At 41.8% G+C, this 26,333-nt stretch overlaps 1 protein-coding gene and 1 pseudogene across 1 annotated transcript in view; one reads left to right on the forward strand and one right to left on the reverse strand.

Moving 5' to 3' along the window:
• KCTD1 (potassium channel tetramerization domain containing 1) overlaps positions 1–26,333 on the reverse strand; it is a 192,924-nt gene that overhangs the window by 94,943 nt on the left and 71,648 nt on the right. The window lies entirely within an intron of this gene.
• LOC118619418 lies at positions 20,110–20,202 on the forward strand (annotated as a pseudogene).

A 26,333-nucleotide genomic window follows, 5' to 3' on the forward strand; every position in this document is an offset into this window, starting at 1 on the left:
GTATAGTTCCTTAGCATATTTCAGCAGGGTGGCTGGTACATAGTAGACACTCAGTAAACACACAGATTTATGTGTGGAGAGAGAGCTAACTCTGCGGAAGGCTATATAGCAAAGTGGCTAAAAGCTTCATTTGAAACCAGACTGCCTGGGTTCAGCTCCTAGTTTGGCTTTACCAGAGGCCCTCTTTTATGTCTCAGTTCTCTCATTTTATTATCTGAATGATAATAATAATAGCCCCTACATCATAGGATTGTTTGAGAATTACATGGGTTACTATTAGGAAGGGACCATAATACAGTGTCTGTAGCATTAGTAAACATTCAACTGTTAACTCTTGCTGATTATGGCTGGATTAGAAGCAAGAAAACCAAGTCTAGGCACTTCACAAAGGATAAGCCACTTGCCCAGGTCTCCCAGACCATCTAGGGCAGATAAGTATGGCTCCATAGCCCATGCTTCAGCCACTTGATCACATTGAGCTTCTAGGAACCAAAGAATGGGGGAAAAAATCTTCAAGGGAACAACTTCCTTAAGATACATCTGTGTGTCATTTGATTTGGGAATCTTTGAAAGCCAGAATAGGCCTAAGCCAAGGCCTTGGACTGTGAATACAATGGAAACGGCCTAAGAAACAGTGCCCCCTTTGTCACTTGGCACCTAAAACACTGGTACTGTTTGCTTAGAGTGTTGGAAGTGGAGACCCATTTGTGTCTTAGAAGAATCACAGTAAAGAGTTTAGAGGCAAAGGAATGTCTACAAATCCAACCAGACTAGAATGAGGTGTTTTCTACTGAAATCCTGGGCTGTTCTGCCTAAATCTCCTGGGAGCAAGGAGGATATTACCTATTTTTATCTTTGATGCTTTGTTAAAAAAACAGGTCAGCTTGAATGTAACACAAGGACTGACAGAAGTGGAATTTTTAGTTTCTAATTGGTACCTGGTAACTATAATTCTTGATCTTTTCACTTACTGGTCTCCTAGATGTTTTTAAAGCAAGTACCATCGAAAGGGAATATAGTTTTCCATAAGTCAATTGTGTTTTTGTGGAGCCTAAAACTGTGCTATCTGTTATAATACTGTGATACTGAAACTTCACTTGGTTCATAAAGAATTCAAATGTGAGGGCTGTCAAAGCTAAATCAAATATAAAATAAATAATGACAGTAGTTTCTTTATCTTCTAATCATATATCTATAAAGGGTATGTGGGATTAAAGTGGATTTTAGTCCTTTTATTAAATAGTGTTTATTTCAATGTCACTGCAATACTAATGAAAGTGGAAATGGAGATAAAGATATGTGTAAATGTCATGTAACAAATACATATATTTTAAATAATGGAGGAACTATTTACATTTGTCTCAGAACATATAATGTTCCTGAAACTATCTACTATATTTTAAAAATAGCCTATTAAGAATATATGTACCCCCATGTTCATAGCAGCACTATTTACAATAGCTAAGATCTGGAAACAGCCCAAATGTCCATCAGTAGACAAATAGATAAAAAAAAGCTGTGGTACATATACACAATGAAGTACTATGCAGCTGTAAGAAAGAAAGATCTCTTATCCTTTGAGACAACATGGAGGGACCTAGAGAGTATTATCCTCAGTGAAACAAGCCAAGCAGAGAAAGACAAATATCACATGATCTCACTTATTTGTGAAATATAATGAACATAACAGTCTGAGGAACGGGGTAGTCCCAGAGACGTGAAAGTGGGGTACAGAGTGACAATCCCCAGAACTTATATGCATGTATGCATGACCAATGGACATGGACAACAAAGCTGGGGATAGGGTGGGGAGGGAGAGGGAGGAGGTTGTCAATGGGGGAAAAAGGAGAAACATCTGTAACAAAAATTAATTAATTAAAAAAATAAAAATAACCTATTAATTTAGTAAAAGCAAAATAAAACAAACAACAAAAATGTAAAAAAACACTTTATACCCTAATATTGGTATGAAAATGTTATTCTCATATATTTTTTTGGTGAATATGAATTAAGATAGCCTTTTAAAAAGCCATGAAAATGTTCTTATTTTATGACCCAGGAACTGCTTCTGGAAATTCATCTTCTTAAGAATATTGATATTTTATTTGTATTTTGGTAACATTTGGTTTCCTGCATCTAAATAACGTGGACAAATGAGTTTTGCAGTACATGTCACAAAATGTAGTCTAGAACTACATTTCACAATATCTTGGAGACCTACCTTTGTTTACAGAAGTTTAGAGAGTAAGTATTTGTTGAATGAAGGAAGAAAGGAATTCAGTTAGGGAGAATCATGTTCTATAGCAACGTCAGGTACCCTTTGATGATAATCAATAATGATGGTGAAGATAGGATGTAAACTAAAAGAGCAAAGCCAGATGAATTTGAAAGCTCCTATTTCAATGTCTTCATGACTTTGAGAAAGTTTAAGGACCAGATTTTGAAGCTCCAGATATCAGAATTTAGTATCTAGGTATATCATGGCAATTCACAGGAAGTGCTGAGGAGTGGGTATATACCTGCCCTGTGGCTATGTTTCTAAATGAACTAAAAAAGAAAAAAAAAAAATCTCTTTTAAATACCCAGAAGCACTAACCCACATTTTGAACTAATTGACTTACTTTTTCTTAGGAAAGCTTAATTTAACTGTTAGGGGGCACATGGGTTTATCTGAATATTTAAAGAAGCCCTGGGATGGGTTTGTTCTATTTCTTTAATTTGATGCTGGAGATTCAGGCTTTGTACCTGATGGAAGAGGACGGCGGGTTGGGGAACAAGACACACTGACCTAACCCCTCTATTCTGGGACCGAAGTGTGCAGAGCCAGGGCACGATAGACTAGTATAGTACTCATAATTCTTCATATTTACTCTTCCTACAGTCTGTGCTTTGATTAGGATACCCCAGAGGTCACATGTTGTCATCATTCCAAATAAAAACAGAGTCCCCTGACAATAAGTGCATCTGTTTGTCTTCGTATCTTTTCTCTCTTCCTGGCTTATTCTCTTAAATATAAAAAGAAAAACCGTGATTTTTTTTTTCAGTCTTTCCTGTTTATTCAAGCAGTCAGCCTTCACTGGAGAAGTTTCGGACACTAGAGAAATCTGGGAAAATAGATATGCCCCATATGTCTTTCTTGTTAACATTTAGTGAGTGTTTGCTGTGGGACTAGTGTTTTACATGAACACTCTCAAGTTGTTCTCATCAGTATATATGAGGATTGTTCCTATTTTCCAGATCAGTAGAGACTCCGAGAGCTTAAAGGACTTGCCCAACATCATACAGCTACTGAGGGCCGGACTCTGGAGCAACACACATTTTCTTAACAATTCACCAGGCGAGGTCCTTCAGTTCGATTTCCACTGCCCAGAAGAAAGCTCTTTACATTCTAGTGTATTTCCATGAATTCATTCCCAATGGTTTACTATTTAAGTACTAGATATTACAAAATTCATAATTCAAGCTATGTAATCAGTGGGTGTGGGGGCAAACTCTGCCAAGCATATGCGAAGAGGCAGGAAGGGCAGAAGAATCTCTCCAGGAACACGCCTGGCCTGCCTCCAGGTTCACGTGGTCAAGAGTTTTCCTTCTGCCTTTCTCATGGTTATCTTATTTCCAACTGCCCCAGAAAAACACATTAACCTATTCTTCATCCAGCTCTGGGCAGATGAGCTGAACTGTCGAAGTTTGAGAACGAAAAGACCTCGCAGGTCTTTTCCCTGTCCCTGTGGTAAGGCACATGGAATAGAGCTTTAAATGGATGGCCCCTGAAATGGCAGGAAAGGGTTTGCTCGGGATAATGTTCCCAGCACTGTGGCATTTTGGTCATTGAAAGGCTTTTTTGTGCCTCGGCACCATGCCTTAGTGGTTCACATGCTTTCCAAATTCTCTATTAATTTAGCTTTCCTGGAACTACTGACTTTTGAGACTTAAAGCCTGAGGCAGTCCATGAACCTTGGAGTGCATCAGAATCAACTAGAATTGCCCAGGGAATTTCTTTTAAAATGCAGATTCTTGGGTGTCAGCGCCACAGATTCTGATATAGTAGGTCCAGGGTACAGTCCAAGACTGTACATTTTTAACATACAGCTCAGACAATTGAATACTAATCTAACTGCACTTTGAGAAACACTACCTCAAAAGCTAATATAATTTAGCAAGCAATAAAATCATTTCCTCTTTAGCAATGATTACTAAATCATTTTGACTTCATTTGAAAATCGAATGAAAGGATGAAACCTCTTCCTCAGAAGATGCCTGTGCATAATTTTGCCTATAATGTCAGGGGGATTAGGATCAACTTACATTCTTAAATGCTGTGACCCAGTCTCTAACACTATTTTCATACTTTTCCTCCCCTGGTCAAAAAGTCCTTTCTTTAGTTTTAAGTCCAAACTCCCTACAATCTTGGCAAGAGTTTAATTTCCTAACGTTCTTCGTCTCCCTAACGTGAGTTCAGCCCTCTGTGGGAGAGGACTCCAGAGAGAACAGTGCAGGAAAGGGAGGAAAACATGGCCAGGAGTCCCCAGGACGCTGACCCTGAAACTTGAGTGTGCATATGAATTCCCTGAGGGCCTGTGAAAACAGAGTGCTGGGCTCACCCCCGCATGGCTGGTGCAGCAGGCTCAGGTGGGCCCTAGAAAATGCAAACTCTCAGGTGATGCAGATGCTGCGGGAACCCGGACCCAAACTTTGAGAACCACTGGCCTAGGAGAAAGAGAAACATAGCTAAAGGGGAGAATCAGCATAGGAAAGGAGGAAAGGTAGGGCTAGGGGTTGAGGGCACGGAGCCCAGTGAACCTGGCTGAGTCAATCCAGCAGGACCAGGGGAAGGGATCTCTCATAGGATTGCATGGCTGAACCTGTGATGGAAGAGCTGTGAGGAGGCTTGAACCAGCCCTACCTACAAGCTTCCTTTATGACTGGGAAACTCCTCCTTTCCTCCCCTCTGCTGATCAAAGTTGTCTAGATTCTTTAAGATCCAACTCCAGGTCCTACTCCATGAGGCCTCCTCCCACCATTGCAGCTTGAAGCCAACTGTCACTGCTGTCTGCTCTCATGACCAGGCCCTTTTTGTCAGAGCCATCCACGGGACTTGGTACTGCCCTCTGCCCTTTGCTTGTATGTTGCGAGTTCTTGGGTTGCATTTGACTTTATTCCTTCTACTTTCACCCCTCAGGGTTCCTTCTCTTTGGCAGGCACAGTTGGCCATGCCTTAGAGTCACTAGGGCCATTTTCCTAATGAAAACATAGAGATCAATGCCAGATCCCCATCCCCACCCCCTCCACCCATTCATTAAAATAAAAACTTCTGCAGCCAGGTCTGAGGCCCCCTGAGGGCCATTTGTACACTCTCTGGTTGTCTACCTTCAAATTACTCTTTTTTTTAAAATCCTCACCTGAGGACATTTTTTTCCATTTATTTTCAGACAGAGAGTGAGGGAGAGAGAGAGAGGGGGAGAGAGAGAGAGAGAGAGAGAGAGAGAGAGAGAGAGAGAGAGAGAGATGTGAGACAGACACAGTGACTGGCTGCCTCTTGCACAACCCCGACCAGAGCGGGGGACTGAACTGCGACCGAGGTATGTGCCCTTGACCACAACTGAACCCAAGACTCTTCGTTCCTGGGTTGAGCAAAATCGGCCAGGGCTCTTTTTCTTTTTCCTTCTTCAATCCTTCTACAGGCCTCTCCTAGATGGCAATGGTTCTTGCTATTGACTACATGTTAGAATCACCTGGAAAACTTGCAAAAAATACTGACACCTAGATCCTTTTTCTAGAGAATCTGCTCAAATTGGTCTGGGAAATGGCCTGGGCACGGGGGTTTTCCAAAGCTCTCCGGGTGATGTGAATGTGCAGCTAAGATAAAGACCCACTGGTCTAGACCGGGAGACCCATTCAAACACCTCTATTCAGGGGTCCTTAATATAAAGCCTTGGAATTCCTGGTTGGTCTCCAGGTGGTCTGTAAACCTGCAGAAATTGTAGGCAAAATGTTCTGTATACGTACATCTGTGTATTTTCCTACAACAAGGATTTATAGCTTTCAGCAGAATCTAAAGGGGTCTGTGACTCAAAATAGTTGAAGAAACTACATATGGATATGAAGAAATGAGCACATGCATCCTCTGTTGCTAGAAGTTTAAATTGGTACAGTCTTTTTAGAGGACAATTTGGCAGTAGCTGTCAGCACGCAAAATGTACATCCCTTTCAACCCAGCAATTTATTTCTAGGAATCTAGGCTGTACACAAAGAAAATGTACAAGGAAAATCTTGAGGCATTGTTTGTAATAAAGCATTATTGGAAACAATCTAACTCTACAGGTGGATGATGAATAAATAAATTATGTCTCATCTATTCAACAGAACTGTAACTGTAGATACAAAGAATAATGCAGGTTTGTGCATGCTGAGTGGAATGATCTCTAGGTATTGTATTAAATGAGTAAGGAATTTGAATGTAAAGTATGAGTTCATTTGTTGAAAAAATCCTGACCTTGGTTTTCAATGAGATTCTGCTTCCATTATGGTCCCCCTATACCCTTACAGATACATTTCTCTTGCTAACAACCAAAAAATCCTAACTACATCTTCACCGTCTGCCCAGGTCCAACTCCCAAATCTCAGGCTCAGTGAGAGTCACCACAATTCACCCTCAATGCACGAATGAAACCTGGACAACCTCCCTTCCTCCTCCTCATCTCCTCCTCCACACTCTTTCTTACCTTCTACTTCCACTGAAGCACCAAGCCCCACCAATTCTAACTCATGACCTGCTTTAAATCCATCTACGGTGTCTTCATCCAAGTGTAAATTGTCCTCCCCTCTGAAGTAGCTTGGGCTGCCATAATAAAATACTATAGACTGGGTATATTAAATAACAGAAATTTATTTTCTCACAGTTTTGGGAGCTAGCGGTCCAAGATCAAGGTGCCATCAGGGTTGGTTTCTGGTGAGAACTCTCTTCCCCACTTGTAGACGGCTGCCTTCTCTCTGTGTTCTCACATGGCTTCTTCTCTGTGCATGTGTGGAGAGAAAGAGAGAGAGAGAGATCTCTGATGTCCCTCTCTCTCTCTCTCTTTATAAGGGTACCAGTCCTATTGGATTAGGGCCCCACCCTTATGACCCCATTTAACCTAATTACCTCCTTAAAGACCTTCTCTCCAAATACAGCCACACAAAAAATTGGGGCTTCAACATTTGAATGGGGGGGGGGCACAATTCAGTTCATAAAACCCTCCACACCTGCTCCTCCTGCCTTATTCCTGCCTCTGAGTGCACCCAAGTTAGGATCCCAGTAGCCACCTTCTCAGGCTCCTCGTGTTTAAGTTGCATCTGTCCCATTTGGCTCCTGCTCAGCAGCTCCAATGGCATTGCCCTAATTCAGGCCACCTCCCCTGTCCTGTGACTCAGGGAACACAGTGGAAGCTGAGACCGAGGCAGAAACACCCACAGAAGAGGGAGCAGCTCCACATGTGTGACCAGGCTGTGCTCAGTTTCTTATTCTTGGATGTCCACAGATGCCTTTGTATCCTTGAACTTGTGTAAGTGTCTATTCCTTGAAAACCAACAAGCCCAAAGTGACATGGGCTCCCTGCCTAGTCCTTTAGTGGCACTCATCATCCCCCAACTCCCACCCCGCCCTCCAGCTGCCAGAGTAGTTGCTTTTCTTTGAAACCAGTCACCCTTCATCCTGTACACATTGCCTCATACGCCTTTGGCCTGAAAACCTCTTACTCCCCTCGCTCGGTGGCTGAACTCTCAGAGATCTTTTTGGCACAATTGCTCATATGACCTCCCCTTGGAAGCCTTTCCTGACTTCAGCAGGCTTGGGGTTCCCTCGCTCTACAGTAAGAGAGTACAGTGTAGTGGTTAAGTGCCTGGTCTCTGTACCAAACAACTTGGATATACATTTGGCTCAACTGATTACGTGTTGTGTGATCTTGGGCAAAATTTTTCAACTGTCTTTGCTTGTGGCATGGGGCATTATTGAGACAATAAAATAAATTAATATGAGAAAAAGTGCTTAGGACAGTGCCCGGTACACTGTAAGTGCTTAATAAATGTTAGCAATGACTATGATCCTGTGCAGTGCCCATGGCACCACCCACTGAATTGTGAGCCTTCCAGTGTCCACTCAAGTCTTTTGACTGCCTATGGCCACTCTCCCCTATGCTTCCTGGCATTTGGACAGACCCATGTTTTAGCTGTTGCATGTATTATAATTGCTCTTCTCTCCTTAGCCAGATTCCTTGGTCTTCATTAAAAAAGAGAAACTTTTCTTCTTCTTCTTCTTCTTCTTCTTCTTTTTTTTTTTTTTGAACTCATGTTGCCTAGCCTAGTTACTGGCACATAGAAGATATTCCATAGATGTCTGTTGCATGTATTGTAATTGTGAATTTACTTGCCTATATCATCCACTGGGCTGTGAGTTTCTTGTCTCTATCTTGTTCTTTGTATAGAGGGGAGGGGGTAGTGAGGTGATCATTTAGACTGAGCATGGACTCAGAGCCAGACTGCCTGGTCTAAATAATGGCTGGGTCACTTCCTAGCTGTGTCACCTTAAGCAAGTCACACCTCTAGTCTCATTCCTTGACCCACACCTCCAGCCCGGGCTCTAGCTCGCTGCACAGTGCCTTATGGCTGCACCACCAATGCCCATTCATGTCCTGGGCCTTTGTCCATATAGCTTCCTCTGCCTCGGATGCCTTTCCTTCTTACACACTTGACACAGTCCTACTTATCTGTTAGGCCCCAGCTCACATGTCTTAGAGGCTTTCATGAAGCATCCCTGCTCTTTGCCCTATGCTATTACTTCTATATTATTTTATTATAATATCTCCACAGAGAGGTTCCAGTGTGTCTGGTTTTTTTTTGAACAGTTTTACAGGTTCCTAGAATATACAATATCTGTTCAAATCTCGACAAAAGGAAATTCCCCAAAACATCAAAAGGAAAGAGATACTTATGATTGTATCCTGGAATAATATAATAAATGTGAGTCAAGTCTTCTCTAGAGTTAGAACAACTTTTCTTTAAAGAGGTGCTATTCTGGGAGTAGATGAGAGGAAAGGAGGTGAAGAATTCATTACCACTGGTAAGGTCCTTTGAAGATGAAGACTGCCAGGTGAAGCAAGTGCTAAGGGTCAGATTACTGTGTAATTAGGGATCAGGTCTATTCCAGATCATCTCCATCTCTGGCAGAGTGTCACTTTATTTCTGCAAACAATCAGATTCTTTCATTCGTAACCTTTCCCTTCATATGAATGTGATTCTGAGGGGAACCATCAAAGGACTTGGAGGTCATCAGCCAAGTCAGTTGGCCTTTAGATATTATGTTATGGAAATGAAATCTTTATCTTCCTTTCTGTTTTTAAAAAGGGAGGAAGTGATTCTCTCTTTAAAATTGAAGCAAGTCTTCCCAGAATGTGCTCCAGACCTTCCAGAGGCAGAGAAAACCCAAGGAAAAGGCCTGAAGGTGCATTAAAGGGTTGTCCCGCCCACCTGCAAGAAATAAACACGCACTTCTTTCTTTAGTGACTTTCATTTTGTGGGCATTGCTTTGATTCTTCTGGGTCCCCACTTACTTTTTGAATAAATTAGATTGTCTTTAATTTGCTGCTTGATGCTTATGAGGGGGTGAGCATGCTTTGTTTCCAGAACCTCTTTCATGTGGGCTGCTGAAGTGTTAGTGCCATTTTTTTTTTCCTCCAAAAAAAAAAAAAAAAGGTATGTTAGAGTCAGCTTTAGTACTAAGGATTCACTCAGCAGTGGCTGCTAAACTCTTTGAAATCATTAGATGCAAGGCAAAAAAAAATTAGCTCTGTCCTAAGTATACCTATCATTGCAGTTTTGTTATTATTGTGGGAATTTGCCATTCAGAGAGTATTTTATTACTGAGTAATTTCCTCTCTGGATTTATGGCATGTTAAGTTTTATTTAGGGAAAATATGTTTCTTTCACAAGTAGTCTTTACATTTCTTACCCAAGATAGTTTTTTATCTTAGTGGAGTCTGAACCCTGTGGATTAGTCTGTTTCTTCAGGCTCTACCCAGGGCACAGAGTAGGGAACAGCAATCCTTGGTTGGACAGAGTGGAATCTAATGGCTTTGAGGTCTGATCAAATAGCTGTAAATATTGTCTCCTCTTCAATGAAGTCAACGGAAGATTTTGACACTTTTCACCATTTCCTTCCCGGTTTCATGGTCTGTCCAAGGATCCAGTGCTGTATCTGTGGCCTGAGGAGGGAAGCAGGAGGCCGGATTCCATAAGGACAGCTCCGTCCGCCCAGGCTCCTGCCTGTGTTTTCCCTGGCTGCATTTCCCACCCCACCAGGCCCACACCTGCACCGCAGAGGCACCAGACCAGTTCCACCGAGCTCCTTCTGGCTGTCCTGAAACAAACCAACAAAAGCTTGCCGCTCCGGGTGCCCTGCCAGGCTCTGAGTTGGTTAACAATTCACTGAGAAAACAGCTCTCAAATTGCTGCTGCCTACGGAGGGTGAGGGTTGGGTATATATAGACATTTCTAGCTTGACGAATCTGTTTGGGAAGTTTGAATCTGCAGTTTGGGGAGGGAGCTGGTTCGTGGAACGTCTGCATGTACATTCTGCTGGAGCACCCTGTGTGCAAAATGCATGAGGCTGGCATTCGGAAATTCGACCTGACTCTGCAGGCTCTGTGGTCTCATCCCGAAGTCACGGCCCACACAACTGGCACTTCCCCATTGGTGGCTTGGAGAACCTTCGACAGTAATCCCCAAGCTCTGTGTTGGAGGCAAGATCTTGAAGGGAAGAAGGAAGGGTTGTGAGGAAGCCATCTATTCCTTTCCACCCAGGAACCTGGGCCCCTACGTCCTGAGGGTGGTTTGACAACTGCTTTGCCAGAGAGATAAAAGGACAAGGGAAAGGCTTCTTCCCTGTGGGAGGCTCTGTGGGAGCAAGGGGAGAAGGAAATGACTCTGAGTGAGGGTCTCCTGCAACCCCTCTCTCCCAGTGGAGTCCAAATGCCATAGTCTTCCCTTGATACTAGTTACCCAGTATTCCACAAATTACTCTTTAAAGAGATATACCCAAACACCACCATGTCTCTCTCTGTTAGTACATCCTGCAGGACAAGAATTGGATGGTTTCTGCTGATCTCTATGTTAGGATAAGAAATCTCCAGGCATTGCTTCACTGTCTCCAGAAATGTGTTACTAATTCTAAAATTAGAATGAAATTGGAAAACTACTTACACACACCTTGGAATCGACTTGCAATTCCAACATGCTTTCTTGAGAGTAGGCGGTAGAGGAGTCTTTCCGGCCCCAGAGGAAGCCCCACCCTAGGGGTGATGTGGGCATGAGAAGGAGCTGCTGCTGTTCCAGAGACACAAGCCACCACAGCAGACAGAACTTGAATACAGTTCTCTCTCTCAGCCCATTAGAAGATAACCAACAATTTTCAGAAAAACATATTGTGTATGCAACCAAAATCAAGATAGTCAAGACCTTACTTTCTTAAACATTTATAGGATTTTAATTGAGGACATTTTAGATTATATTCTTATCCGGCCACTTGAAAATTCATTCCCTACCTGTTTCCTCTCTACTTAATAAGGCGTGATGAACAGATTCCATAAAGTGATGGTAAATGAAACCCCAAACACAGCAAAAGTAACATAAGTGAATTATCAAGGGGGATAGAATGGAGGAGTTAACAAATATAAACAGACAGCTCATGAATTTTTATTTTTTTTATTATTATTAATTTTTTTTTCTTTATTGATTCTTAGAGAGGGGAAGGGAGAGAGAGAGAGAGATAGAAACATCATGAGAGAGAACATCGATTGGCTGCCTCCTACATGACCCCCACTGGGGATCGGGCCCACAACCTGGGCATGTGCCCTGACTGGGAATCAAACTGGTGACCTCTTGGTGAAGGGGTCGACACTCAACCATTGAGCCACACTGGCTGGGCAGCTCATGAATTTTTAAATAATTTTTCCTTCAACATTAAACACACAGACACACACACACACACACACACAGAAAAATGAGGTAGGTAGGGTGTAAAGGCCGTCATTTATATAATCATTGCATTTAAAACCATTACATTGTAGCCCAGCCAGTGTGGCTCAGTGGACTGAGCATCCTCCAATGGACTGAGAGGTCCCAGTTCCAATCCTAGTCAGGGCACATGCCCCGATTACCGGCTCGATCCCTGGTGGTCTCTCTCTCGCTCTCCCTTTCTCTCTCTCTAAAAAAATCAATAAAAACATTTAAAGAAACCTATTATGCTGTAAAATAATACAGGTAGAAAATGGAGTAATTAATGTGATCCATTGAGAGCTTAATCAAGGCCAACACTTTGCCCCCTGTTAATTGTAAGTAATTTGCTGCTACTAATACATTTTTGAGACTGAACTCGATAAAATGAAAGCAGAACCCTGACAGATAGCCCTCGTAGCTTCTTGTGCTAGACTGACCTTTGTTGGTATGTTGAAAACTTTAAGGTTGCATTCAAAATGTATTTTCTGGGTAAAAATAAAACTGTTATTTTTCCTTTTTTTTTTTTTACCTCTCACTCAAGGACATTTTTGCATTTATCTTCAGATAGAGTGGGAGAGAGAGAGGGAGGGAGAGAGAGAGAAACATGGACCTGAGAGAAACACATGGAGTGGATGCCACCCACATGACCCCAACCGGGGCCGGGGACAAACTGCAACCAAGGTACGTGCCCTTAGTGGGAACCAAACCCGGGACTCCCCAGTCCGTGGGCCAATGCTCTAACCGCTGAGCAAAACTGGCCAGGGCCTTTCTTTTCTTTTTATAAGAAAATTTGGTTTGGGGAGCGGGATAAGGGAGAGGATTACTGTTTAACATTTAAAAGAGGAAATCAGCCTGTTGATCCCATCTCCCTCGCAGAGAACATTCCAACAACTCACCCCCGAATTACTGAACCCAGGTAGTAAGATGCAGGGTCCAGAACTGAACCCAGGACTTCCATCCCAAATCCTGTACCCCTTCACTACACTACAGCTACCACCTTAAAAAAAAAACAACGTAGCACCCTGAGGGCTCTGAGCAGTAAGCTTAGAGCTTTGAGCAGAGCTTCACTTGGTAACTGATAAAAACCCACTCAAATCTCTCCCTTCCTGACAACTCACAGCTCAAATGTCATGGAAAAGAAACACTTCCTACCTCTCCCGCCTTTCTCCCGCCCGCGACAGCTCTTCTATTCAGGCTGTCAGATTCTTCTTGCAAAACCTTTGGGACTCAAATCAAGGAGGGAGGGGCGCTTTGCCTTGATTCTCGTGGCAATGACAACTAAACTGTTACATTAATTGTTGAGGGGGAAGTAGGGACACAGATTATTCACAAAGAACAGATAATTCCCAGTTCACCTCTGGTTATGAAATATCTCCTCTAACTTGATCGGAACCCTCTCCTGGCTCAGACCTGAAATCACAGATTGGAATTTAGTTTTAGACAGAAAGACACATATAGCTTATAAAGTTATTCACACCCAGGTAATTAAGAGTAATATATTGTCTGAGAAATTGAATTAATTAGATGGCAGTCAATTAACGAAAATATTACGTAGATTTGGCACCGAGTCCAACCAAAGTCACGTGCAAGCCAAAGTTATAAGGGAAGTTAAGGGCCCATGAATAAGAACAGACAGTTGGTTTGCAGCCAGAACTTATCTCCTCTGCATCCAAAAGATCCTTGACTACAATATTGTGGAAAGACATATTAGCAAAATAATTTATTGCCCAATAACACAAATCAGCCTGTACATGTGAGGTAGTAAAGCAACTAAGTTCCAAACAGGGAGCGCTAAATACACTTTGGAGCAATCCAGGAAGGCTTCATGGAGGCAGAGGACCTTTGTGTTACCTTTAGGAAGTGTTTGCTTAGCTTGTGATCTATCTCATAGTGAGGAGTGACAACTGTATTCTGGGAATGTGCAGAGAACTTTGGAGGATAAATATGATTAGGAGAACCAGAGATGAGGAAGGACAAAATCTGCGGAAGACTGGAAGGAGCAGCTTCTAGAATGGACAGCTCATTAGAAGGAATCCAATAGGACATCCTCACCAGGAGAACCAGGAGCTCACTTGAGTGCTTCTCCTGAATTTATTATGAGACTTCTGGAAAATCATCATGTCTTTCTGGACTTAAGTTCCTTTACTGGAAAAATAACTAAGTTGCCTTCTTTCTCTGACATGAAAGAATTCTGTGATTCCAGTGATTGATACCTTGGGGATATGGAAAATGGTGCTTTAATTGACTGAAATGAGGAAATGCAGAAAATGTGTAGTAAAACAATAATGGAAAAGCTAAGAAAATAAAGGCCATCCTCAAACAGCTGGGGTTTGGAGGAAATTATTTTATCTTAAATATATTACTAAGTTAAAGGTTGATTTTCTAAGATAGAGACCATGCAAATGTAGTCGGCTGATTCATAGATACCCCTGGTTCTAACCCTATCAGACCCAGTGTCTCCTTTTCATAACGAGTATCTTGTAATTCCTCCTTACTGTCCTATAATGAAATTCAAAGATAATGTAATCTATCTACAAATACAAACAGACTCTCAAAAGTCATTATATTGCCCTGGCCGGTTTGACTCAGCGGTTAGAGCGTCGGCCTGCGGTCCGGAGAGACCCAGGTTCGGTTCCTGCTAAGGGCACGTACCTCGGTTGCAGTTTGTCCCCGGCCCTGGTTGGGTCATGTGGGTGGCAACCACTCGATGTGTTTCACGTCGATGTTTCTCTCTCTCTCTCTCTCCCTCCCACTCTATCTGAACAAAATATTGGGGGAAAAAAAAAAGTCATTATATTGTGAGCACTAAAATAGTCAAATTCATGGAAACAAAGTAGAATAATGTTTGCTCCAGGCAGGAGGTGGGGGAGAGGAGGGATTGGGGACTGTTTAATGGGAATAGTTTCAATTGTGCAAAAGAAAGAGTTCTATGGATGGTGGTGAGGGTTGCACAACAATGTGAGTGTACTCAATACCACTGGACTATATAGTTAACATGGTTAAGATGCTAAATATTCTGTTACATGTATTTTACCACAATTAAAGAAAATTATTATATTGACTTACTTATAATGTAAATGAGAAATCAAGGGAAAGTAATTGTTTCCTAATAATATGAACAACAACTTGTTCATGCCAGGGCAGGATTGTGCTAGAAGACATAAGGAGTTGGTTAGGTGCTGGCTGCCTGTGGAGTCATCATGAATATGAGTGCTACACACGCAGTCTGACGTGTGTGCTTCCGCAGCAGTGATGTTCACAGTGGGTTTAGCAGGTGGTGAATGACCCAGGTAGTTCTGCCGAAACAGAGCACGGTTTTCTCTAGATGTATATGGTCGTTGCATTTTTGGGAAATCCAGCATATTTAGAATTATGTGTAAGATAAATTGTGTTTATATGTAAAACAGGGTTGGATTCTTAGATGATCATAAGCAGTTTTTTCATGTACATATTGGGTTTTGAAGGACACAGGACAAGTGTTTGTGGTTTGAGACTATTCCCAGCATTGCAGGCGTCTCCTATCCCTGTCACGGTGACAACCAAAAGTCGCCCCCAAATTTCATCATACCCCTTCTTGAGAGCCACTGACAAGTGCTGACCATACTTTGTGCCCCAGCTCCAGTCACCATCTTAATACTGTCTCAGATTTCTCATTCCACTATGATTTCCTCATTCTTGGAACTCACAGTGTGCGTGTCTTTTATCAGTCAGAATTAATAAATAAGTAAGTGACTTTTAACTGTGTCGCCCAGTTAGCTGAAAAGCAAATAACAGAGAATCTTAAATAAACATTCCCTTGTCTCTCTGCTTTTATAAAAGCTGACAAATAAATGAGCTGACATCAGATATTGGTTCTAAAGATTAATCCTTGGTGCGAGTTGCCATGGGATTTCTCACCAATGCCTTTCAGGCAAGTGCTATGCCCTGAAATGCCACCAGTCAAAGTGAGTCCAAGTTAACACATATTTTTACCATGGTCTTCTCACTAAAAAAGTTCATAGTTCTCAAGAATGCAAGTACTTCCAGGGCATGCCTTTATGTCCACCTTTCTCAGCGCCTCCCCTGCAGCCTTGAGCACAGAAGGCACTCAATAAATATCTGTTGAAATGGATTGAACTTGTCCATGTGAAATATTTATACTACCAAGATCGAATTAATCAAATACCCTCGCTTCAATCCCTCCAGATAGATGGAATTTTAGTGGACTCTATTTCAGTTTCAAGTACGTCACCATCTCACAATCAATGAAGACAAACATGAGTCAGTTGTCATGAAGATCAAAACTCTTTACACAGGTTATTCTTCCAGTGATTTCATTGCAGATAAAGTGAAGTCATCTGAAATCTACAGAGTAATTATGTCAGAGAGCCCCACGTCATCATTTATTCACTCCCAGGATAAAACTGTTTCTCCTGGGCCCTAGAAGAAACAAGTTTGGGTAAGGCAAGCAACCCCCAATTATAGTGATATCTTTGCTGGGGAAGAAAAAATAAACGTATAATTAAGTTTTGCAGGTGCAATAATCCTGCTACCACGAACCATGGAGGAAACCTGTGAAATTATCCTGAGCAATTTTCTCTAGTGTAATTTGGAAATTAGCCCACCTGGAGACATAAACCCGCAATTTCCTCTGCCATTGTCTTATCACGCTTACCTTGTCTTCAATGCTGAGACTCCTATTGCAAAAAGAAACAGGTTTGAACACCAAAATCTCGGCAACAGAGTAGAATATTTCAGAAGTTAGAATTCCAGGCCTATTGACCTTCATGCTGGCTGTAAGGACCATAAAAACCAACCGAAAGTCCTGGAGGGCAAAACTAACCCGGCAGAGAAGCATCGCCGAGTTGTAGCAACTCGGATACTCGTGCAGACTTGAAACGCTGAGAGCTGTGCCAAAGCCCGCCTTCCTGGGAAACCACAGGCAGCCTCTTGTGAACATGGTGTGCGTGTGAACACGGCTCGGGAAACAGGGCTTGTTGACACCAAACTCTGCGACCCCCAGAACCGTCTGTGACTTTCCTCTGGATCTTCTCCATGGTGAAGGGAGGGGCCTGATCTCACCAGAACAAAAAGACAAGGCAGCAAGAGTGAGGTCGATGTTGTCTCTGCAAGTCCCTATCCGTGCAGCGTGGCAAAGTGGCTTTCTTAGCCCCAGGCTCGCCATGTGGAAGAGGAGAGCATGTGCCAGAGAGCTTTAAATCTTCAAAGGGATGACTCTCAACCATTATTCAAATATGTGTACATCTTCTGGGCTGCTGGTCAATCCCATTTTCTCAGGGAGTTTGGATCACTCCAAAACTTGAGAACAGTGTCTTCCCTTTCTCCTCCCCAGAGCCCCATGGAAAGCGCCTATCTTTTGATTGTTGGAACTCGTGAGAGGAGGTTCTAGTGTCAACCACAGCAATATCACTTTGTCCTTAACAAGACTTGCTGGCTCTTTTTTGTTGATGTTAAATATACTTTTTATTGTTTTTGTTTTTAGAGAAAGAGGAGGGGAGAGAGAGAGAGAAACATGGATGTGAGAGAGAAGCATCAATCAGCTGCCTCCTGTATGCCCCCTACTGGGGATTAAGCCCACATCCCGGGCATGTGGCCTGACTGGGAATCCAATCCATACCTCTCAGTCCATGGGAGGATACTCAATTCACTGAGCCGCACCAGCGGGGCATGACTTTCTTGCTCTTTTTTTTTTTTTTAAATCCTCCCCTGAGGACATTTTTCCATTCATCGTCAGATAGAGTGGGAGGGAGGAAGAGAGAGAAACATGGATGTGAGAGGGACACATCGACTAGTTGCCGCCCCCATGATCCTGACCAGGGCCAGGAACAAACTGCAACCGAGGTACATGCCCTTGATTGGAATCAAACCTACGACTCTTTGTTCTTCGGGCCGACGCTCTAACTGCTGAGCCAAACTAGCCTGGGTACTTTCTCGCCTTAATTCATACAAATACTTACACTTAAAATATCCACAGAAATATACACCCCATATGTGCCTTGACACTCCTATATCTGTCACCCATTTGGGCATCATGGCTTCCTGGGAAACTCACTAACACCGGCCCACCCACCTCAGTAGGAGTGGGTGCCCCTTTAATATCCTTCTGGGCCTAAGTCTATCAGAGCAGTTATCACCTTGTATTGCAATGGTGTGTTTATTGCCTTTTGAGCCATTTGACTACACATTCCCTGAAGGCAGAGATTGTGTTGTTTATCGCCCTTTCACCTGTGATTAGTACAGAGCACAGCCCTCCCTCCCCATAGGAATTCAGAGTGTTTGCTAAGTGGTTGGATGGATACATAAGTGCGTAGACCTAAATTATGATTTTAATGTGTTTTTGCCATTCTCTTAATTTCTTTAATGTACTCATTTTTATGCATTGATTTTAAGCTTTCAAGAGTTACAGAGGCTGCTGGTAACCATTTCAAATAATTCAGAAGTACACAAAGAGGAAAAAACTGAGTCTTTTTTTTCCTCTTCATCCACCCTACTCCTTTCCCCCAAGGAAGCCTCTGTTAATGCCTTTTCTTTGCATTTATGGACATATATTTAATACATCAAAAATATTGAAAAGATAGAACACATTGATATTTCAGATATTTTCCTGTGTCTTGCCTTCCCACCCCCTTTCTGAATATGTAAATTACCTCATTCTTTTTTCAGGTATTAATCATCTTTTTTGTTCATTATGAAAATGTTTGATACACTCGTGTAAAAATCCAAACAGTGCAGAAAGTATATAATGTTCCTCTTGGCTACTCCATACCTCAGAGTAAACACTTGTCATTGTGTCTAGTTTTACTACTTTTGGTTGTTATCTCAACAACTCCAAATTACTTCTTGATTTCTCAACACTAGATGGTATCTATCAAGTCCTTGATAAGAAAGTTGAAGAATTTAGTGCTTTTACTCCAGCTCTCTCCCCCTTCCACATCCTAGTTCTCTTTCTGTCCTTACATTTAGTTAGTTTAGTGGTTACCCTGTTGACCTTATATAAAGTCCTTATATTTCCCCACTCTGGCCAGTTTGGCTCAGCGGTTAGAGCGTTGGCCTGCGGTCTGGAGAGACCCGGGTTCGGTTCCCGCTAAGGGCGCGTACCTTGGTTACAGTTTGTCCCCAGCCCTGGTTGGGTCGTGTGGGTGGTAACCACTCGATGTGTCCCTTTCATGTCGATGTTTCTCTCTCTCTCTCTCCCTCCCACTCTATCTGAACAAAATATCAAAAAATGTCCCCAGGTGAGAGATAAAAAAAAAAATTCTATTTGCCTGATGACCTGCCACCAACAGCCACTGACACATGCTGTGTGCTGTTTGGATGTTACAGCATCTGCAGCTCCCTCTCCCTCCACTTCTCTTGGCCACTGCCAAGGTCTGCGATATTTGTATCCGGGCTTTAGCAGTTTCCATTTTTCTGTGCAACGCGTCTGCTTTCGGCCTCCAGAAATTAGCTGAGATGTCCTGTCTGTTGATAACACCTATCTTCTTGTGAGAGTTGTTATAAATCAATTCTTTTTCAAGATTTCTTTTTCATTCTCTCCGTGGGGTTAGGGAGGAGATAAAGACTTAGCCCGCAATCTTGAACTCGGCTCTCCTGCTTCTTTGGAATGTGGGTATTTCTTTCCGATAGATTTATTAGCATTTCCTAATTCTAATTGCTCTTCAGTACAACTGTGTCTGTGATTTGGATTGTTGGAAAGAACATAAAGATTTGGAAAATGTCCCTCATGCTTATTGTTTCCATGCTGGCATCACTGTCCTTCAGTCTTTCCTAGGGACTCATTTCTATGTTGCTTCCTAATAAGCAATAATAGCAACGTTCTTTTATAAATAATGATGTAAAATAAATAAATCACTTTTACAAACTTTGGTAGTGTCATATAATTTATAAACTGGCTTCAATGAAAACACATTTATCCTAAAATTAAAACTCTACCAAGGAACTGAAATTGCTTGTATCACAAACTACGGTTGCTGTTTGTTCTTCTGTCCTATTTACCCACATAGTCAACAACTCTTCGAATGGTTACCAAAAGCTTTTGAGGTTGCATCTTATTCTTTTTTTTTCTTTTAATTTGTACCCAGTGTGCTCGCTTTGGCAGCACATATACTAAACTTGGAATGATACAGAGAAGATCAGCAGGATGACACACAAATTCATGAAGTGTTCCATATTTTTTTTTGAAAAATAAAATAATTTGTACCAGCAATGTGCAGGCCACATAGCTGGCATTTGATGAGGTTCACTGAACTTAACAGAACCGACTTCAGTTGATCTGTCACTGCAGACTGCTGGGCTATGTGCCACGGGAATAGCATGACTTTACCCATGTCCTACCTAGGTCACTGTATGAAGGAGCCCTTGAAAGGCCTGGCAAACTCTCCTTTAGTCATAATCATACATGACTCCTCTGCCCCTTCTTGGTATGCCCATATGAAATGCCACAGGGAAACTGATTTCAATTACAGTGGATGCCTTCCCCGTCCAGTTCATCAAATTATACACACACCACTTCTGTGGAGGTGATCCGGTGTAATTCTCAGTACTGGGAAGCATGAGCAGGGTGCCAATTACTTAGCAAGTGCTTATTAGGAATTAGAAAGCAAATATAATTACCACATGCCAATTGTATAGGAAATAAGCCAGGTTTATTTTATATGTTCCATACAGCACCCACAGGATCTGTTCTTACCTGTTTTTTTGTTGATTATTTGTTTGTTTTTACTCTACCTACTATTGAATACGTATGGAAGACAAAGACTTAAGAAGTAGGAAACAGCCCTGGCCGGTTTGGCTCAGCGGTTAGAGCGTCGGCCTTCGGTTCAGAGAGATCCAGGTTCGGTTCCCGCTAAGGGCACGTACCTCGGTTGCAGTTTGTCCCCAGCTCTGGTTGGGCATGTGGGTGGCAGCCACTCGATGTGTCCCTTTCACATTGATGTTTCTCTCTCTCTCTCTTCCTCTCCCTCCCTCCCACTCTATCTGAACAAAAAATGGAAAAATGTCCTCAGGTGAGGATAAAATAAATAAATAAATAAAAGAAGTAGGAAACATTAGACTGCAAACTCCTCATTTGTCTTACTCCATTGTGTCTCCAGGACATAGCTGTGCACTTCGTAGGTACTCTAAACATACTTATTGGATCTTTTTAAACTATAGTAGAAAGATATAGTTAAATTTTTTACAATGAGGGCTCTTTGTTGCTAGTAACAAAAAAGAAGAAGAAAGAAAGAAAGGAAAGCTTCCAAAGGCCTGAATATGCTAGGGAATTTAAATTTATAAAAAGTTAAAAAACAATTTTTTTCTTTATTGATATTAGGGAGAGAGAGGAAGGGGGGGAGAGAGAGAGAGAGAGAGAGATAGAAACATTGATGAGAAAGAACATCGATTGGCCGCCTCCTGCATGCCCCCTACTGGGGAACAGGCGCACCACTAGGCATGTGCCCTGACTGGGAATCGAACTGGCAACCTCTTAGTGCATGGGTCGAAGCTTACCCACTGAGCCACGCCAGCTGGCCTATAAAAAGTTTTAGAACTAGAAATTATTTTAGTGATTAACAGTCTACCCCACCCTACCCCCAATTTCACAATAGGTACAAATCAGGTTCAATGTGGCAGTGTGACTACAAGACCAAAAGCCTCTTTCCTTGGCTTATGCCCTGCAGTCTCCACTGGATTGTAACGGCCCTGCATGCAAAGACCTCTTGTGTCTGCTCGAGCCTCACCCATATTTACTGCAGTCTTACACACTTGGCAATCTCAGCATATTGGGTAATTGCTAATTGTTTTATTTTGCGCGTGACCTTAGGAACTGATTAAATTAGACAACTATTTTTCAGATAACTGTACAGAATAGAAAACTGTACATATTTCAATAACTGTCATCTAGAGTGTACTTGATTTAGATAAAGTTTACTTAAGGTTTTCTGTGCTGCTTGCTCTAGGAAGCTTAATGTTCTTCTAAAAATTTAGTTGTGTTCGACTTAAAATACAAATATTATATAGAAATGTTTTACAAAATATATTACATGCAAAACCCAGAAGTTATTTCCCACCATTAAATTTTCATATTTCTGCCTGGCCAGTGTGGCTCAGTGGCTGAACACTGATCCATACACCAAGAGGTTTCTGATTTAATTTCCGGTCAGGGCACATGCCCAAGTTGTGGGCCCGATCCCCGGGGGGTGGTATACAGGAGGTGGCCAATCCATGTTCTTTCTCATTGATGTTTCTATCTCTCCCTCTCCTTTCTTCTCTCTCTACAAATCAATAAAGAATTTTTTTTTTTAATTTTCACATTTCCATTCCTTATTAGCATGCAGAAACATTCAGCAAAGATGAACTAGTTCAGAAATGGCCAAACCAGAGCCTAAGTATTTCTTTTTGACTCTTAAGCTGGAAGGAGAAAATCAAAACAATTTCTCAGCGTCAAAGTAAAAAACAAAGCACAGAGGTGCCTGTCTATTGCTCTCAGGCTCTGGTTCGACCATTTCAGGACTATTTCATCATTGATGCTTAATTCTCCAGAGGTGGGAAGGAGCCTTGTTTATCCTTTGGGTCATAGAGGAAATGCAGGAGGAGGAAGAAAATGTGAGCTGCCTCATATTTCCCTTTCCTCTACCCATCCAGTTGTATGAAGACAGTGGCCAACAGTAACCTGGTCCTCACTGAGTAGATACGTTCTGTATATAGTAAGAGTTTCCATATATGAGAGTTCAGGCTCCACCTGCTCAAAGACAAGTGGATGAATTTTCAAGAGAGGAGATTCATTCACTCAACAAATATCTGTTGAGCACCCACCATATGCCAAGCCTGGATCTAGGCTCTGGGAATAAACAGTGAGCAGCGCAGGCAGTTTCTGCTCTCGTTCTGGTGGGGGAGATACACAAGAAACGCGTAAACATATAATGTAACTTCAGGTATTCTGAGTATAAGAGGGAAAACAAAGCAGGGTTGGCAGTCAGAGTGGGTGAGCTTGGGGGTGGGTGGGGCTTGTTGCTGGTAAGGGCGGGGCCTGCGAGCCCTGAGTCTGAAAGGTTCAGTGAGCCCTGATTCTGGAGTGAACCTGGCACTGAAGTCACTTCAGTATATTTTGGTAAAGACAGGACACACTGTGATAATCAACACTGCAGGACAAACAGTGGCTGAAAACAGGCCTTCGGTTTCTGCAGCTGAGGATGTGATTTGTTCGTACTGCTATTCCTATAACAATTATTACCACTGTTGGCCACGGCAATGAAGTTGATCCGATTCTAAAAGAGGCCACTGAGCCCTGGCCAGTTTGGCTCAGCGGTTAGAGCGTCGGCCTGCGGTCCCGAGAGACCCGGGTTCGGTTCCCGCTAAGGGCACATACTTCGGTTGCAGTTTGTCCCCGGCCCTGGTTGGTCGTGCGGGTGGCAGCCACTCGATGTGTCCCTTCACATCGATGTTTCTCTCTCTCTCTCTGTTCCTCTCTCTCCCTCCCACTCTACCTGAACAAAAAATGGAAAAATATCCTCGGGTGAGGATAAAAAAAACCAAAAAAATAAAAATAAAAAAATAAAAGAGGCCACTGAAACTCATAGCTCAGAGAACATTTGGAAGGCAATGCGGCAGAATGGTTGAGAGCAGAAGTCAGTGAACTATAGCCCACTTGCCAAATCCAGCCTGCTGTCTGTTTTTATTAAAGCCTGTTTTATATGGTCGTGGGCTAGAACATTTTTGTATATTTTTAAATGACTGGGGGAAAAAATCCATATAATATTTTGTGACATGTGCAAAGTATGTGAAATTCAAATTTCAGTGTTTATAAATAAAGTTTTATTGGAACATAGCCATGCTCTTTTATTGGAACACAGCCACTCTCATTTATTAGGTATTGTCTATGGCTGCTTTTGTGCTACAACAATAGAGTTGAGCCCTGGTGGAGTAGCTCAGTTAGCAACCAGTATGATCCTGATACGCCAAGGTTGCAGGTTCCATCCCTAGTCAGGTCACATACAAGAAGCAACCAAGAAATGCATAAATAAGTGTAAAAACAAAGAAATGTTCCTCTCTCAAATCAATTTATTAAAAATTTTTTTCTTTACTGATTTTTTAGAGAGAGGGAAAGGGAGAGGGAGAGAGAGAGAGAAACATTGATGAGAGAGAATATCGATTGGCTGCCTCCTGCATGCCCCTCACTGGGGATTGGACCCACAACATGGGCATGTGCCCTGACTGGGAATCAAACCGGTGACCTCTTGGTGCAGGGGTCGACACTCAACAACTAAGCCACACCAGCTGGGCTCAAATCAATTTAAAATTGAAAAAAAAAAAAAAATACAGTGAAATAGTTGTGAGAAGACTCATGGCCCATGAGACCTAACATATTTATGATTTTGTCCTATAAGAATGTCAGCCGACCTCTGGGTAATACTATAGGCTCAGCAAGGAAATGGCTATAACATTTATGGTATGTGCTAAAAAAAAAAAGAATACTATAGCCATGGGGGGAAAAAAAGATAAATCTCTATATATCGCCAGGAAGATGTTTGTGATATGTTAAGTAGAACAACCAAAAACAATTTGAGTGCAATACATTTGGCTTTGCCAAATATCCCACTGTGATATAAGCTCTGTGAGTGCTGTTTTGTTCATTGTTGTGTCCTCAGTACCTAGACAATGGGACCCAGGGTATACTCTAAATAAATATATGTTGAATGAATATAACATCTAGGGAGCTATAAAATAAAAGACATGTTTGGCTATATAAAAACTAAAAAAGGTATACATTGTTTTTGCATGGCAAGACCACCATGACCATCAACAGACTAATCATAAACCTCAAAAAAAGCATTAAGAGTCTATTCCTCAGTGAGCTCCTACAAATCAATAAGATGACCAACACCAACCCAATAGAAAAGTGGGCATGGAATAGCACAGGCAATTCCCAGAGAAGGAACTGCAAATGCCTCTTTAACTTATGGAAAGATGATCAGTCTACTTGTACGAGAAAAACAAATTAAACTAAATGAGACTATCTTTCCCACCCCTCAGGCAATGAGGACACATTGTATGAGTGGAATTTGTACCCTGGAAAAACTTTCTAGGGAGTACAATTTGACAACATCTAGCCAAAATTTAAAGTGCATATACCATTTGACCTAGTGATTGTAATTCTAGAAAGTCATCCTCTAGAAATATTTGCATTCGAAATGATACAATTGCATAATTATTTATTGTGGCATTGTTTTCATTCCTAAAATATTCCCGATAACCTAAATGTCCATCAGTAGGAGAAATAAATTGCGCAGCCTGCCCGGCTGGAGTGGCTCAGTTGGTTGAGCATCGCCCTGTGCACTGTTCCTAGTCAGGGCACATGCCTGGGTTGTGAGCTCAATACCTGGTTGGGGCCCTTACAGTGGGCAGCAGACTAATGTTTCTGTCTCACATCGATGTTTCTCTCTTTCTCTCTCACTTCCTCTTTCTGCTCTCCAAGTATGCCCTCAGGTGGGGGAAAAAATTGTGCAGCCTGAAAAATACCACGCTACCCTAGAAAAGAATGAGGCAGCTTTTCATATATAGTTATGAAAGGATCTCTAAATTATATTAAGTGAAAAAAATATAAAGCATGTACATGGAATGATACATTTGGTTAAAAGAAGAACAAATAAGAATTTTGTGGAGTTCCTTGCATCAACTATCTTTGGAAAAATACAGAAGAAAGTGGTAACAGTGGTTGCCTTTGAAAAGGGGAACTATTTGGTTGGGAAACGAGAGTGAAGGGAGTTTCACTTTTACTTCATACTTTTTGGAACTCTTATTGTATTTAATAATTACCATTAACACTGAAATTTAAAAAAAGCCAAATATATATAGTAAAATCTGAAAGAATATGCACAATTAACATTAGAGGGAACTTTCACTTTTAAGTGATATATTTCTATGTTTACTAGGGCATAGATAGTAATAGAAAAGTAAACCACAGTGAAGATAATAAGACAACAAAAGTGAGCAGTGCTTCTACTTATTTATTCAGAGCATAAGACTTAACAATGACAGGTACTAAACCATCAATCATCTAAAATCTGTAACTTGCCTCCACCTACTACTTTATTCTGTGCAAATGGGTACTATCTGACGTACTGTACCTTACAGAATTCAAAAGCCCTTGGCCATAGATAAAGTAAAAATGGATAAAAGGTTCTTTCATCGGATCCTGTTATCCTATAAATCTTTAGCACAACAAAGACACAATGAAGTCACTTCTCTTTGATTACATGACATTTTCTTAACAGTTGTTTTAGGAACTTTAAAAATGTCCTTTCTGTTTAAGAAAAGTTGTTTGAGAA

The sequence above is a fragment of the Molossus molossus genome, unplaced genomic scaffold (assembly GCF_014108415.1).
Source record: "Molossus molossus isolate mMolMol1 unplaced genomic scaffold, mMolMol1.p scaffold_m16_p_6, whole genome shotgun sequence".
NCBI classification, from domain to species: Eukaryota; Metazoa; Chordata; class Mammalia; order Chiroptera; family Molossidae; genus Molossus; species Molossus molossus.